The following is a 13791-nucleotide window of genomic DNA, read 5'->3' as shown; positions in this document are numbered from 1 at the left end:
GACGGCCTGTCAGGATGGGGGTGGTGACATGTGCAAAGGCCCTGGGGCACATGCTCAAGGAGCTGTGGCGAGGGGTCATGCTAAAGAGATGTGGGGTGGGGGGACGCCCACTGAGAGGCAGACTTCTAGACAAACAGGACCACGTGAACAGAGTGTCCACAGAAGTGCGAGGTCTTCTGAGCCACAACAGATGACCCAGGAGAGACCCACGCCACCCACCCCCCCCAGAACCCAGATTCCCTCTGGGGACATCAGATGTGGGCACGAGAAGGGTCACAGAAGTCTCCCCACCCGGGAAGAAGGGATTCCAAGCTGCCTCCGTGGTGGTTAGCGGGCAGCACCAGCACTGCAACCCCTCCAGACCCAGCCAGAGGGGTCCCCTCCTCCGGAGAGCGCCGAGCCAGCGCCCTGCCCCCCGAGGGTCCACTGGCTCCAAGGGGACCTGGCCCACCGCACTAACGCTGCCAACCGCCCGCCCACCCTCCAGCGGGCCAGGTTGCCCTCCGCACCAGAAACGTTCAGCAAACATCTGTGCGGACTCAGCAGGCCCAGGACACTGTGGGCACACAGGTCCCACACGTCCCTTGGGCCACTTAAAATAGTGAAGAGAGCACCCTGACGGAGGCAGACGAGGCTGGGGCAGCCAGAGGACGTCCCCAGCACGGGCCTGGGAGTCGAGGAAGTCTGTGGGAGGAGGACACACCTTTGCAGAGAAGGGAGGGAAGGAAGTTCCAGACAGGGGTAACTGTCCCTGTCCCCCGCCCCTGGCCTGGGGTTGGAGTTAGGGAGGGAGGGTCGGCCTGAGGGTACACCTGCTGCTGGAGCTCTGCTGCCCCCCGCTGGCCATTCCTGGTACTGCACATGTGCCTGGCAGCCTCCCTCCAGGTGTGTGCGTCCTACCTGGCCCTGCCTCTGGGCACCCACCTCAGTCTTAGGCCCTCACCTGTATGCAGATCACCTCTGGGGGCCCCAGCGCCCTGCCATCAGGGGCAGCATGAAGAACCCACATTTCCTGTCACCGAAGCTGGCCTGCAGGTGTCCAGGGGACTGACAAGGTGGCCAGCCAGGACAACAGGAAGCCCTTCCCCAGCTGCGGCATCGAAGCCCATCCTCAGGTGCTGGGTCTGCACTGTGCTGCTTCTCTGTGAGCACCTCCTCCAGGGGGCATGAGGGGGTGCTGCTCCGGGGCTTCCTCAGAAGGCGCCCACCTCACCCCCAGAAACAAGGGGAGCATCAGGGCCCGGCACCCAGTGGGGAGGGAGACTGGCCTGGCGGGAGCCAAAGGGAGGTGCAGAGAGCAGCTCACAGGCCACAGCAATGCCAGGGAGCTTGTCCGTAGCTCCGGCTCCTCCCTGTGCACCAGCGGCATCAGGGGGAAATGCCAGGCGTGGCGTGAGGCCATCTCCTTGCCCCAACCTCTCTGAGTCCCACAGCCCCTTGAGGCCACAGCCACCCCAGCTCATACTAACGACACTAAGGGCCGAGGAGAGAAGGGGCCACCACAGAGCCAGTTTCTGCGGAGCTGGGCCCAAGCCCTGTGACCTCCAAGCCCTCTCGGCTGTCGACTAGCACACTTGTCAGCCAGTCGGGGGCCTCCTTGGAGCCCTCGGCCACTTTGGCTTACGGGGCCACACCAGGACGGCTGGCAGCCCCTTGGGTGGCTGGATCACCCCCCACCATGTGGTCACATGCCTCCCCACAGACACCCCCCCATTTGGGCCCAGAGCAGGCTGTTAGGTTTGTGCTATGGCCCCGAGGAAAGTCACCACAGCACAGCCCCTGCGCAGCGGCCTCCCCAGCCAGACCTCGCCTTGGAGCCTCCAGTTCCAAACAAGCCCAAGGAGATGCCCTCTCTGGCTCCCTGGACTGCAGCCCTAACGAGAGCCCCGGACCCGGGCAGTGTGGGCCTACCTGCGTTCTCGAAGCTGCTGTGGGGCACCTCCGGGAGAAGAGCGAGAAGCAGGCGCAGGACGTCACCCACCTTGCTTCTTCCCTTGAGCACTAGTCCCCTGGGACGGGTCTGGAGCTCATCATCTGAGGCCTCGTGGAGCTCAGCAAAAACAAGAGCACCACTAATTGGCACTTGTCAGGGGCTGTGCAAGTGTCCTGGGGCTGCTGTGACAAATGATCACAAACAACAAACGGATTCCCTCCCACTTCTGGCCAGAGGTCAGAAATCAAGGTATGGGCATGGCGCTCTTTCTGGAAGCTCTGGGGCAGGGTTCCTCCTGCCCCAGCACCTGCAGCCTCCAGGCGTCCCTGGGCTTGTGACCCCATCCCTCCCACCACTGCCTTCGTGGTCACTCCGTGGTCCCTCCCACATATTCTCTCCTTACACGGACACCTGTCATTCCATCTAGAGCCCACTCCAAAGAGGGTAGGATCTCATCTCAAGATCCTTAACATAATTACACCTGCCAAACCCTCTTTCCACGTAAGCTCACATTCGCAGGTACGGGGGGCTAGGACTTGGACTTTGGGTTGGCTTCCACTGATCCCCCTACAGTGGTTCCAGGAGGGGGCACCCCCAGTGAGCACCTGCCCCTGGCCAGCAGTGTGAGCATCACCCTACGAATGCACATTCCCAGGCTGGCCTCCAGTGGAGCCCAGCGATCTGGGTTCCACAAGTCCCCCAGGGGTTCTGATACAGCCCACATCTGGGAGCCACTGAAATGAAACCACAAAACGTTCCTTCTTGACTCACAGATCCATGCACACTACGGCCTCAGTTTGGGTTGGCTCAGGTGTCACATCCGTTGGGATTTATTTCATTTATTTGGGATGCAGGAGGCTTGAGACCCTCCAGGACCCTGGGGGCTCACAGGCCCCCAGGCACTTGTGACATGGGTGGGGTCAATGCTGGAACAGATAGAAAACGTGGTGGGAGCAGGAGGGGGTTCATTCAGATGGGGGCACCAGGGAGGCTTCCTGGCCAGGGGGTTGGGGTCGCCACCCCAGCCTTGGCTGAAATCAGAAGTTCTTGTGCCACCATAACTGGGGGAAGGGGGGAGGGGAGTCCCAGCAGGAAATCAACAGGGACCTCCGTGGTTCCGGAGAGCTGGGGACTTGGGTGGGAAAACCAAACCACAGCACGGACCAGCCACGAACCAGGGGTCAGTGAGAGCTCCTGCCCTTCCCCAGCATAAATCACAGCTACCCTCCTATCACGTGGCCGCCCGTGTCCACATCCCAAAATGCTGTTTTGACCTCAGGGCAGGTTGTGGATCTCCTCTGTCCCACGTTTGGATTTATTAATATTGTGTTAGCAGTTTTTCGATACAATTATTCCCCTTGTACTTCCACGTGTTTTAGGTTACGGCTCGAAGACCTTTTCCTAAGAAGGGGCGACAGATTTGGCAGCTGCCCGAGGCCCCCTGGCACCACGAGGGCTACAAATGCCAACCGACTGTCCAATCAAGAACTTTCCAGTTTATTTTAAGGCTGCTCGTGTCAACTTTTTCCACAGTCCACCTCCTGCCTGGACATGGGGGCGCACAGTAGACGTCCTGTCCGTCCTTAAACATCTTTCTCCGTGTAGAAGTTCTGCGCACGAGAGTCTGAAATACTGCAACCCAGAGGGACCAGCCACCCACGCCGGCACCATCAAGAGGATAGGTCGACAGGCGCAAGCGGCGCTGGGTTTGCTTCTAGGCAAACACACCGCAGCGGGATACGATCCACGACCTTCCACCTGAACACAAGAGGCATGACATCCCGAGACGGAGCCCTTCTGGCGTGAACAGAAGTGACCAAAGAAATGGATAAACACCAGCTCCCCGGCTCAGAAGCCCTCTTGCTCCCAGGAGAGCGAAAGTGCCCAGAGGGGAAGGGGTAGGGCTTTTGCCACTGAGGTGCACCCCCCAGCTGCCAACACCACATGCCGTGCCAGGCTCGGGGTCAACTTGAGGGCTGCTGGGGACAGTGACCGACGCCAGGGCAGCAGGGCAGCAACCCCAGCCTGCAGTCCATGGGGCAAGGAACACCGGAGGCTTCCCGGGGCCGGAGGCGGGTCATGAGGGGACAGAGAGAGGACACGGTGATGGAGCTGTGTAGAGACCTGTCCAAGGTCTCCAGCAGCAAGTGTCATACCCACGGACAGGCACAGTCCCTGTCGCTGGAGGTGCTGGCCAGTGGGAGGGACCCAGCAGACGAGCGGCCAGACAGAATCCCAGAGTAGGCTCTGACCATGGTCCCCTCCTAGGAAACTGCCCCCTTTGTCCCAAATCTCCTCTCCCCAGGGTCCTGCTGTGGGGGCCGGCTCTTGGTGGGCCAGACAGGAAGCAAGAGGCACAGGGAGGGGGAAGGCGTGACTGCAACCCTGAGTGGCCACCAGGGCCCCGCGGGGCCGCCAGCCTTTGCTGTGACCACCCGCCTCCTCCCTCCCCACTCGGTTCTGCACACCATTGGTCACACCACCCCCGACCTCAACCCAAGGCCCTTGGTCCTCACCCAGCTTCCTTCCATCCCTGCATGGGAGCGGCGGGACACCGATGAGGACCTCCAGACCAACCAGCGGAGCAGACTGTGCTTCCATGTTCTGAATCGGGGCCCCCGTGAAAGCCGGGCTGCCGCGGGGCGCCTGCACCGACCGCGGGCCCGCGTGCTGAGCAGCTGCGTGTCGGCACTCATCAGATAAAAACCGAGGTTCCGTCAAGTCTGGCACGGGGCTCCCTGGGGCCGAGGGGACCTGCCCTCATAACAGACTTTGGTGCACTGTCTGCCGTGCCGCCTGTCAGCACAGGATCCTAAAAGAAAAAAATATACATATATATATATATATCATCATCTTGTGCCTCAGTTTCCCCACCTACAAGGAGCTCCGAGATTGAACCACAGGTCTGAAGTTCGAAAGCCCACCGGGGTCAGCACATCAGCTTCCTCGGTGTCATCATTCATGGCAGCAGCCCCCCACTTCCTTTCCAGTCAAGGGAGCAGGTGCTAGGGAAGGCTAACTGCACATCGAGGTCACGGCGTGCAGCAGGTGGGGCCCAGATTGGGTGGCCGCAGCCTCTTTGGATGGTCCCCCCCCTGCCCCCGAGGCACCCTGGTCATACCTGTCACCTCCCACATCCCGTGGGGACTGTTGGGACCCTCCCGCGTGCAGGGAAGGACGGTCTGATGCTGCGGTGCTAGCCCTACAAATACTTGTCTTAGGCACGCGGTGCTCACGTCCCTCCCCCTCCATCAGTGCCACCCTAGCCCATGACTCCACGGGATGAAACAAGCCATCACCGTGCCTCATAAAGTGCTCAGAAAAGCACACGGAGAGCTGGCACTCAAATGGTGGCTCTTCATCACCTTAATTATCACTGCTGCTTTGGCCTCTCAACAGTCCCTTTACGTGTTCTCTGCTTTCACATCCTTCCCCTCGTGGGGCCCCTTCAACGAGACCTGGAAACAAGATGACAACAGCAAGGCTGTGGGTCGCAGGCTGCTCGCCTCCACCCCAGCCTGGCCTCCCACCAACCAGCAGCCTGCGGCCTCCTCTGGCAGAGAAACCTGTTCCCCTTTTCCCAAAGGCTGCCGGGGAGCTCCACGCTGGCCTGCAGCAGGAGCAGGTCCTCCTCGGGCGTATGTGCAGCCTCTTCCTCCTGCTCCTGGCCCCCGCCTTTTCTGTTTTCATCCCATTTTACGTGCGTGCCTGGTGGATCACAGCCCGTGGTGCATATTTCTAGAGGGAATGCGAGTGTCTGAGGCAAGATGACATCTGTATTTCCTGGAGTCCAATGGCAGCAATCACTACAGATTCTCTCCCTCACAGATCCTCACCAAGCACCAGCCACACACAAGCAGCACAGGCCCTGGGGACAGAGGAAGGAACAAAAACACCCACTGCCCCACAGGGCGAGGGAACAGCAAGGAGAGCGAGCGTACGGTCACGTTGCTGCGGGAGGGTGGCAGGACCCCCACGGAGGCAGAACCAGGGCCCTTGTTGGTGTCCCTGCCCGCCGCACCCACTCCCCCAAGCCTGGGCAGGGCTCTTGTCTGGCTTGGGACGCAGCCAGGTTCTCCATGTCCAGGTGTGCGGTTTGCACACAGACCCAGAATCCAGGCAACAGAAAAGGGGGTGGGATGGCAGGGAGACAATGTGCTGCCTGGACTCTGCCCGCCTGGAGAGAAGCCGGAGGGGTCCACTCAGAAAGGGGTCCTTTCTGTAATTGCGTCCACTAAGCATTGTTTTACAATCCACCAACAGCAACAATGCGGAGAGCAAGCAGACGAGGAGGGAGAAACCTCACTCTGCCCGAGCCAGCTGTTCTCGAACCCTGGTCTCTGGACCCGCGGCAGCATCCCCTCGGAAATTATTAGAAATGCAGGCTCCTAGCCCCCTGACTCCAGGTCACCCAAATCAGACCGCCTAGGCTGCAGCCCACAGCTCTGTTCGGGCGAGCCTCCTCTGGAGGAGCCTGAGAGCCGCTGGCCCCGTGCCTCCCGCTCCGGGATGGTCTCCTCCACCACGGAGTCCGGTCTTAGTGGGCCCCATCCACCTGCCCATTAGCTGAGAGGAAAAAGGGAAGGCCAGGGAGGCGGGCAAGGTAGGTCTGGCTCACCTGGCGACAGGTGTCGCCGGGGCCCAGATGCGGATTAGCCAACTGCTGTCAAACCCAGGGCAGCAACCGGGCCGCCCAGGTCCCTGCAGGTGTGGGCCCGCCGCCCTGGTGCGGCTCCAATTGTGTTACCAGAATGGCTGGGCTCTGCTGTGACCGGTGGGCTGGGGTGGGCTGCCTGCAGCCTGCCCGGGGCGTTTGCTGGCCCCTTTGATGTGAGGGGCATTGTCGAGCCCCACGCCCCCTTCTTAAATTTTTAAGAGCAGCACAGTGTGCCTGCCTTCCACTTTCCTTCAAAAAACAAAACAAAACAAAACAAAAAAAACAATGAATTGTTCTAACCTTTTAATAATAGGAACCACCAATTATCTCTGAGGCAGAAAACCAAAACCTGGCTGTTTTGGTGAAAGACAAGATTCCTCCCTGCTGTGCTGAGCGGATGAGACCACATGAAAGGCCCCAAACCGCTTGCTAAGAGCCCACTCCCAGGTCCCGGCGACAGACCCAGCCCAGGTCCTGGACCCCATCCAGCTGCCGGCTCAGCCGGCTGGGCCACGGCCATCGCACCTCTGCACCTGCCAGCCCAGCGGAAAGCCCACGCAGATGCTGACCGAGGCCACTCTGGACCGGGGGGCGTATGGGGCCTCCCAGATGCCCCAGCCCCTCGCTGCTGGCATTTCTGGGCTCTTCATTCCATCCCTCCATTGGCCCCGGCACCAGAGTCAGGCTGTCCTGGTCACCGTAGCTTCAGTGAGTCTAGAACGCTGACAGAACGAGGTCCTCAACCAAATTGTCCCATAGAAGTGACACGGCTATTTTTGCATGTTAGGTTTCATGTAAATTTTTCAATCAGCTGATCAAACGTTGTTGAAAAGATCTGCATTATGTTTAGATTTTTAACAGATCCATGGATTGATTGGGGGAAGACGGACATGTTAACAATATTAACTCTTTCTGGCCATGAACAGAACAATCATAGTAGGCAGAATTCTGAGATGACCCCAAGTGACCCTCACCCTTCTATAGGCTCCTCCCGCTGGGCGTGGGTGGACCCACGACTATGATGCCACAGTCACTCCTGGGGTTGGTGCCGATTTCGACACAGCTGATTTCAAGAAAGGGAGATTATCCCGGTGGGCCTGACCTAATCAGGTGAGTCTGTAAAGGGTCACGGCTCTTTCTGGAGAAGAGGCGCGAAGGGTGAGGGATTGGATTCGCAGCAGGTCCTCTGTTGCTGACTGAGGACTAGGGGCCATGTGGCAGAGAACGCAGGCAGCCTCCAGTTCCTAAGAGGCACCCTCCGTGGACAGCCAATGAGGAAATGGGGTCACATCAAGGACTATTACCTACAGCCTCAGCCCTTTCGCCTTGGAATTCGGCTGATGACCTGAATGAGCGTAGGCGAGGGCTCTTCCCAGAGAACCCAGGTGGAGCACAGCCCCAGCCCGGCCATGAAGAGGGCCCGCGAGGCCGGGGCTGCAGAGCCACGAGCAGGTAAGCGCGGAGTGTCCGAGGCCACCATGCGGTAACTGGATACCCAGCATGCTCCCCTCGAGTCCACAGTCCTGGACATTAATGACATTTTATAGTTTTCTGTATATCGGGCTCGAACATCTCTTGTTCAATGTATCTTTAAGGGCCTTGAAAATTTTACTATCATGTAAATAGTACTTTTTTTGGTATCTTTTAAAAGAAACTTATCAGTTTATTGCTAATGTTTAGAAAAGTGATTGATTTCAGTGTATTAATCTTACAGCAAGCCATTTTGCTGAATTCTCACTATTCAATAATTTTAGCCTTTCTATATGGACAATCATGTTATTTGTGAATAAAGAGAAATATTTCTTCTAATGTTTATTTTTTTAACTTATTTATTTGGTTTTAATGAGCTGGCCAGGTTGTAATTTCGCTATTCCTAATTTTAAAGGGACTGACAGTACCATCTCTCCATCTGGAAAGCTCTTTCCTGGAGGTTTGTGGTTGGAGGGCATCCAAAGGGCACCCACGCGGGGTGAGAAGGGCCTCTCTGTGGGGAGTGGCAGCAGCAATGGGAGATGAGTATTTACAGAACTAACCAAGTGAGTGCACAGATGAAGGAGAACGGGAGCCACTCAGAAAAAAAGGGTTACAACCACACAGAGAGAAAACCAGATGTGCCCCGTGGTGTTGGTTTGAAAATGGAGGTACTAGTGTGATCTCATGGTTGTCAATGGATTGGATGGATGGATGGATGGATGGACCAATGGATGGATGGATGGACGGATGGATGAATGGATGGACAGATCGACGGACAGATGAACGGATAGATGGACAGATGGACAGACACACAATGGACAGATGGATAGATGGATGGACAAATGATAGATGGCCCAAAAGACAGAAGGGCAGACGGCTGGATGGATGAACTAACAGATGGATGGACAGACAGAGAGATGCATGCACAGGCTCCCTAGCTCTATCCTCCAAGAGAGCCGGGGCACACCGATACCCCAGCTGCAGCAGGCACACCGCACACCTACATCTTGGTTCCTAGATGCTATTCTTGCTAAAGGAGCAGGGGCCCTTGGAGCAACGGCTGCTTCCAGGGCTGGGGCAGAGAAAGTGCAACGTGAGCCCGGAACATCTTTTTACGCAGAAAGCAAAGAAGCATTCAAAAGATGGCCGGTACCTAGGAAATGGACACACAAGCTAGATGAAGCGGTTCCCGCTGGCCAAAGGAGAACTTGAGCATGAAATGAAATACAGCAACAGCCGACACGTAACCCACCGACTGGAAGGAAGCATGGTGCGCGCACACGAGTGTGGGAGGGAGAAGAAACTGAAGGAAGTTTGGCGAGGCAGAAGCTCACAGAGCTTCAAACCACCCCCTTCACCACAAAGGGAGAAGGAGCAACTTCCCGCTGGGCAGCCCAGCCGCCACCGCCCCACCAAGGGACAGGGTAGGCACCAGCCATGGGGCAAACGGAAATTGCACACCACCCGCCGGGATGCGCTTCTGGAATATTCCTACAAACACCGCAGACTCAAGCTCATGAGGACACCTCGCATAAACCCAACCCGGGGACCTTCCTACACAATCACTCACTGACCTTCGGGAGTGCTGAGGTCACCCGTCCGGGAAGATTACAGGCGACCCGGGGGGGCCGGGGGACCAAACTGGAGGCTCAGAACGCCGTGAACGCAGTGAGCACCAGCCAGCAGGAACCCGTGGTGACCCCGGCCCAGTGTGCCTTCTGTTGCAGGCCCCCCAAAGCACTGACGGTGAAGGGCACCGGAACCACAGCTTCCCCTCCACTGATTCCGGAAGAAAGCTCTACTTGCAACTTTTCCCTAAGTATGCAGCTGCTTCCGTGCTGTTGTTAAACATGGGCCAATTCATGACCTCCCCACCCCCCAGCCCCAGAAATGGCAACTGTGTCCTTCCAGGGGCTCCCCAGTGTGGGCAGGGCCTCCACGGGGAAGCTCAATGGGAAAGGAGGCAGCCCCTGCCCATTTGCAGCCCCTCCTGGTCAATGAAGGACCCGGGAGGAGCTCCCCTTCAGAGGCCCAGGGCAGCTGATGGCCGAGCTGGGCAGGGGGGAAGTGAGACCCCCCTCCCCCACAGCGTGGAGGCTGCAAGTGCTAGCTGGACAGGACTCAGGCCTCCCAGGTAGGCTGGGGCTTGGGTGCCCACCCAAGTCGCTGCCTCGCCCACACTCCAGGGCCATCAAAGACTAGGAGCCAAGGCCCTGCTATTTGGCGTGGGCAGCTCCGAGCCCACAGGCACCCACGCCACCCTATCCCACCCACGGCCCCTTCCCTTCTTCCCCTGAGCCTGCCCCCTCCACCAGGACAGCTGCCTCCATTCAGCTTCTTGCTGCCACCCGGCCCAGGGCTCCCCAGCCTGTGGACACACACCCCTCCTCAGAGCCTGACCCAAGCCAGGACAGGGCACAGCAGCCTCCTGCTCCTGCCTCCTCCCACCTGCCCGGGGGGTAGCGATACCACTCCAGGTGTCCCAGACTCCTGCACAGCCCTGGGTGACTCCAGGGTCCAGCGGGGCTGAGCCCCCTGCACATATCATGCCCAGCCAGAGTGCGGAGGGGTGGCCAGAGCCCCCACAGCCACAGAAAACAGCATGACCCCCACCAGAGCTGCAAGGGTTTATCTAAGAGATGTGAGCACATGTTCTTTCTCAAATGGGTCTCACCCAGTGCAGCATCCGGCTGGGGACAGGATGGGGGGGGAGGGGGACAGGATGGGGGCACCAGGAGCACTGCACACCAGGAGACCCCCACCAGCCCTGCTCCCCTTAATCAAAACCTGAGCCCCAGCTCAACTGTGAATTCAGCCCAGGGACAAAGGCTTGGAAACCGATACCATTTGAAACTGACAGAGGGGATAGTCAGCGCCCCCCAGAGCATCCAAGAAACACCAGCTTGTGGTCCGAAGACACCAGCTCAATGGCCCCAGCTTTGGTTACCCATCCTAAGGGCAGAGCCAGCCTCTGAACAGCACGGTCTGCCAGAGTCCAACGTGGGTTCTCCAGAACTCTGTGCCATGTGACGGTAAGCATCAGAGGGGGCTTCTCTGCACACAAGCCAGGAAACAGGAAGGCAGAAGACTTCAGGGACCTACACAAGGCAGGGCAGAAAATGATACTCCACCTGGCAAGTGCCCACTGGAACGAGGCTCACTGCAGGTGGCCGAGCCTGAACCCAGAGTGTGAGGCCAGACTCCCCACCTCCAGGGCCTGGGAAAAGCAGTGAGCGCTCCCTGAGGGTCATGGGGTCCAGCGTGCATTGAAAGTGAATCCGATCCTGCCACCAGATGGCGCTCGGACCTTGGGGACAGAGGCTGAGGGGGGTGGTGGTACAAGTGGGGGTACACAGCAGCTGACGGGGGCAGGGGGCTCACCCCTGTCCCTGGGGCGAGCAGGGCTCTGCCAAGGCAAGCTGGGTGCAGACTTCTAACCCACTGCTCCACGAGGTGCTCCCCGCCCAAAACCAGCCTGCCCAGATTCTAAGGAGCCCGCAGAGGCAACAGGTCAGGGAGTGTCCTCAGTACACCCAAAGATGCCCCAAACCTGAAGGGTAGCATGTCAATGCCCAGGATCGCAGGCAAACTCCAAGATCAGAAACTACAATGTTTGTGGGTACATGAAACATAACCCTGAGCACTGGGGTTTCTTGACATTTTAGAAGTTCCTTTTTCTAGTTACTTTCCTCTAATCCCACTTCCCAGACAAGCTGGGAAAACAGAGGCGATCACTTCCCAGGTGATCACTTCCTGCAGTGGAGTCAGCACCCATGCTCTCGTTTCCCCCCACCCCCACCAAATCAGTACCCACAGCAGACACTGCTAACCTATCCCAGCATTACTGTCCATTACGCTTCCAGTCCTTCTCAACAGAGACCTCCAGGAGCTCCCACCCATCACTCGAGTCGGCCCTCGAAATGAGAAAACCGTTTGTTAATCTGGACCCACCGTGGCTCAAGCGGCAATGTGGCCAGCTGCACATTATTCGCTTTCCCTCCTCCCCGACCTAGAAGACAGACCCGCGGATATGTAAAGGAGAGCCACCACCAGCGCATATGAGCCTTTATGCAAATTAGAAAAAGATACCCCTCACCTTAGGGAGACGTCCAGTGGCTTGACACACCTTTGCAGCCAGGTTTGTAGTGCACAACCTGAACAACCTTACCTGGCCACACTGTTCCAGAGAAGGACTGGAGTTGTGCCCCAGTAAGAATGATGACCCCATTCTTTGCAAGACTTCAGGATAAATATTATTGGCATTCTGACCCATAAAGAAATACACCCAATCACACTCACGTGAGCCATAAAATAATAAAACAGTTAAGACTCCCCTCATGTAAAACCATAAGCATCCCTATTCAAACCCTGGAAAGCTGCCAGTTGGCCTGTGCAGGCCCCGGGCGGGCCTCTGGTCCCTGAAGGCCACCAGCAGTGAAGGCACCATGGAAATCACAGGGCCCAAAAGGAAGGCCGCTGCTTCCTGCATCTCAGACAGTCATAAACACCCCTGTGGAGTGACACTCTTCCAGTATTTAGAGAAGCCAAAGTCTCACCGAAGCAGCTTACAGGACAGTGGCATGTGCCACGCAAAGCATAGGTGGCCCGCTCTGACGTGGCGCAAAGAAAAGCTGGTGGTAGTTGGTGGTTCGGCTCGGCGGCGACCCAGGGCTCTCTGCCCCAGCCTCAGGCGGGTGGAGTAGTTCGTTCCGTCTGTCCGTCCATCCATCCGTCCAAGGGAAAGTCTCTCCTTCCAGGCTGCAGCTGCCTCCTCCCACAACTGGCGTCCGTCCTGAGGCCACATGGCCCTCTGCCGCCCTTGCCGGGACGGCGCACCTGGGCGTCACCTGCACAGCTGCAGGTGCGGATGATGGCTCAGCTTCTCCATCAGCTCCTCCTCCGCCGGCTCCTCCAGGACGTCCCTGTGGAATCGGGGAGAAGATGTCCAGGGAGCTCTGGAGAGAGAGAGACTTAGGCACCTCCAGGAGGCCGTGCAGCCCTGCTCCCCACTGAGGAATCATCAGACACGTGCACAACTGAGCACGGGGACCTAGGTCCATCTCCCGGATGTGTGCACGGAGTTCCTAAAAGCCCAGGAGGGCAGCCCTCCACGCTGGCCGGCGGGGCGGTGCAGAGGGGCTGCTACAACACATGGAGGGAAGGGGCGGCCGCAGCTCTCCGGGCGACCACCACTGTCCTGCACCAGCAGAGGAAGGACTTTCAAAATCACCGCAGGGAAGTGAGGGCCACCTGCCTCCATCCACCAACAGAATCTCCTGGAGACTACCAGAACCTGAGAACGTTGTCTTAAACGTCCTCATCAAAGAGCAGGACAGAGATCACAGCCCCGGGAGCAGGAGCACAGGAAGCCCAGACCCTGATCCCAGCTCAGAGCTGGCGGAGGGAGTGTTGCTGTCAGAGGACACCCGCCCGCCCCCCTGCCTTGCCCTCCCTTCCTCCTCCCCCCAGAGCAGAAGCCCCTTCCTCATCCACGCACCTGAACAACAGCTCCCGCGCTCATCTGATAAAAGTGGTATCGGGTCCCAACAAGGACTGCAGGTGACCTACGGCGATCCACTTATGAAGAAAATTCACAGCGAAGCAGGAGGGAAAGAGGTGGCCCGAGTGGGTGTGAGCCCCACATGAGACAGCCTTTTCCCTCCGGTGATGGCCGAGCATCCACTGCAGGAGTGGACCCCTCCCAGGCAGCTGGGATCCAGGGCCCTGC

General features: G+C 58.3%; 1 long non-coding RNA gene across 5 annotated transcripts in view; it reads right to left on the bottom strand.

Moving 5' to 3' along the window:
- The window catches only part of LOC121104807, a 29830-nt gene extending 16215 nt beyond the window's left edge, over nucleotides 1-13615 (bottom strand). Inside the window, exons 1-4 of one of the 5 annotated variants that reach the window (XR_005837189.1) lie at nucleotides 13561-13615; nucleotides 5299-12985; nucleotides 4450-4745; nucleotides 2736-3691 (exon numbers count right to left, since the gene is read on the bottom strand). This is a non-coding gene — a long non-coding RNA (uncharacterized LOC121104807). Of the gene's footprint in view, nucleotides 1-2735; nucleotides 4746-5298; nucleotides 12986-13560 lie in introns of those variants that run through there. The other 4 variants (XR_005837187.1, XR_005837188.1, XR_005837190.1 and 1 more) reach the window with 4 other exon arrangements.
- Between the last annotated feature and the right edge of the window lie 176 nt (nucleotides 13616-13791).

The sequence above is a fragment of the Ursus maritimus genome, unplaced genomic scaffold (assembly GCF_017311325.1).
Source record: "Ursus maritimus isolate PB19 unplaced genomic scaffold, ASM1731132v1 scaffold_23, whole genome shotgun sequence".
NCBI lineage: Eukaryota > Metazoa > Chordata > Mammalia > Carnivora > Ursidae > Ursus > Ursus maritimus.
Note: the sequence above shows the minus strand (reverse complement) of the source record. Positions and strands in the feature narration are given on the sequence as shown.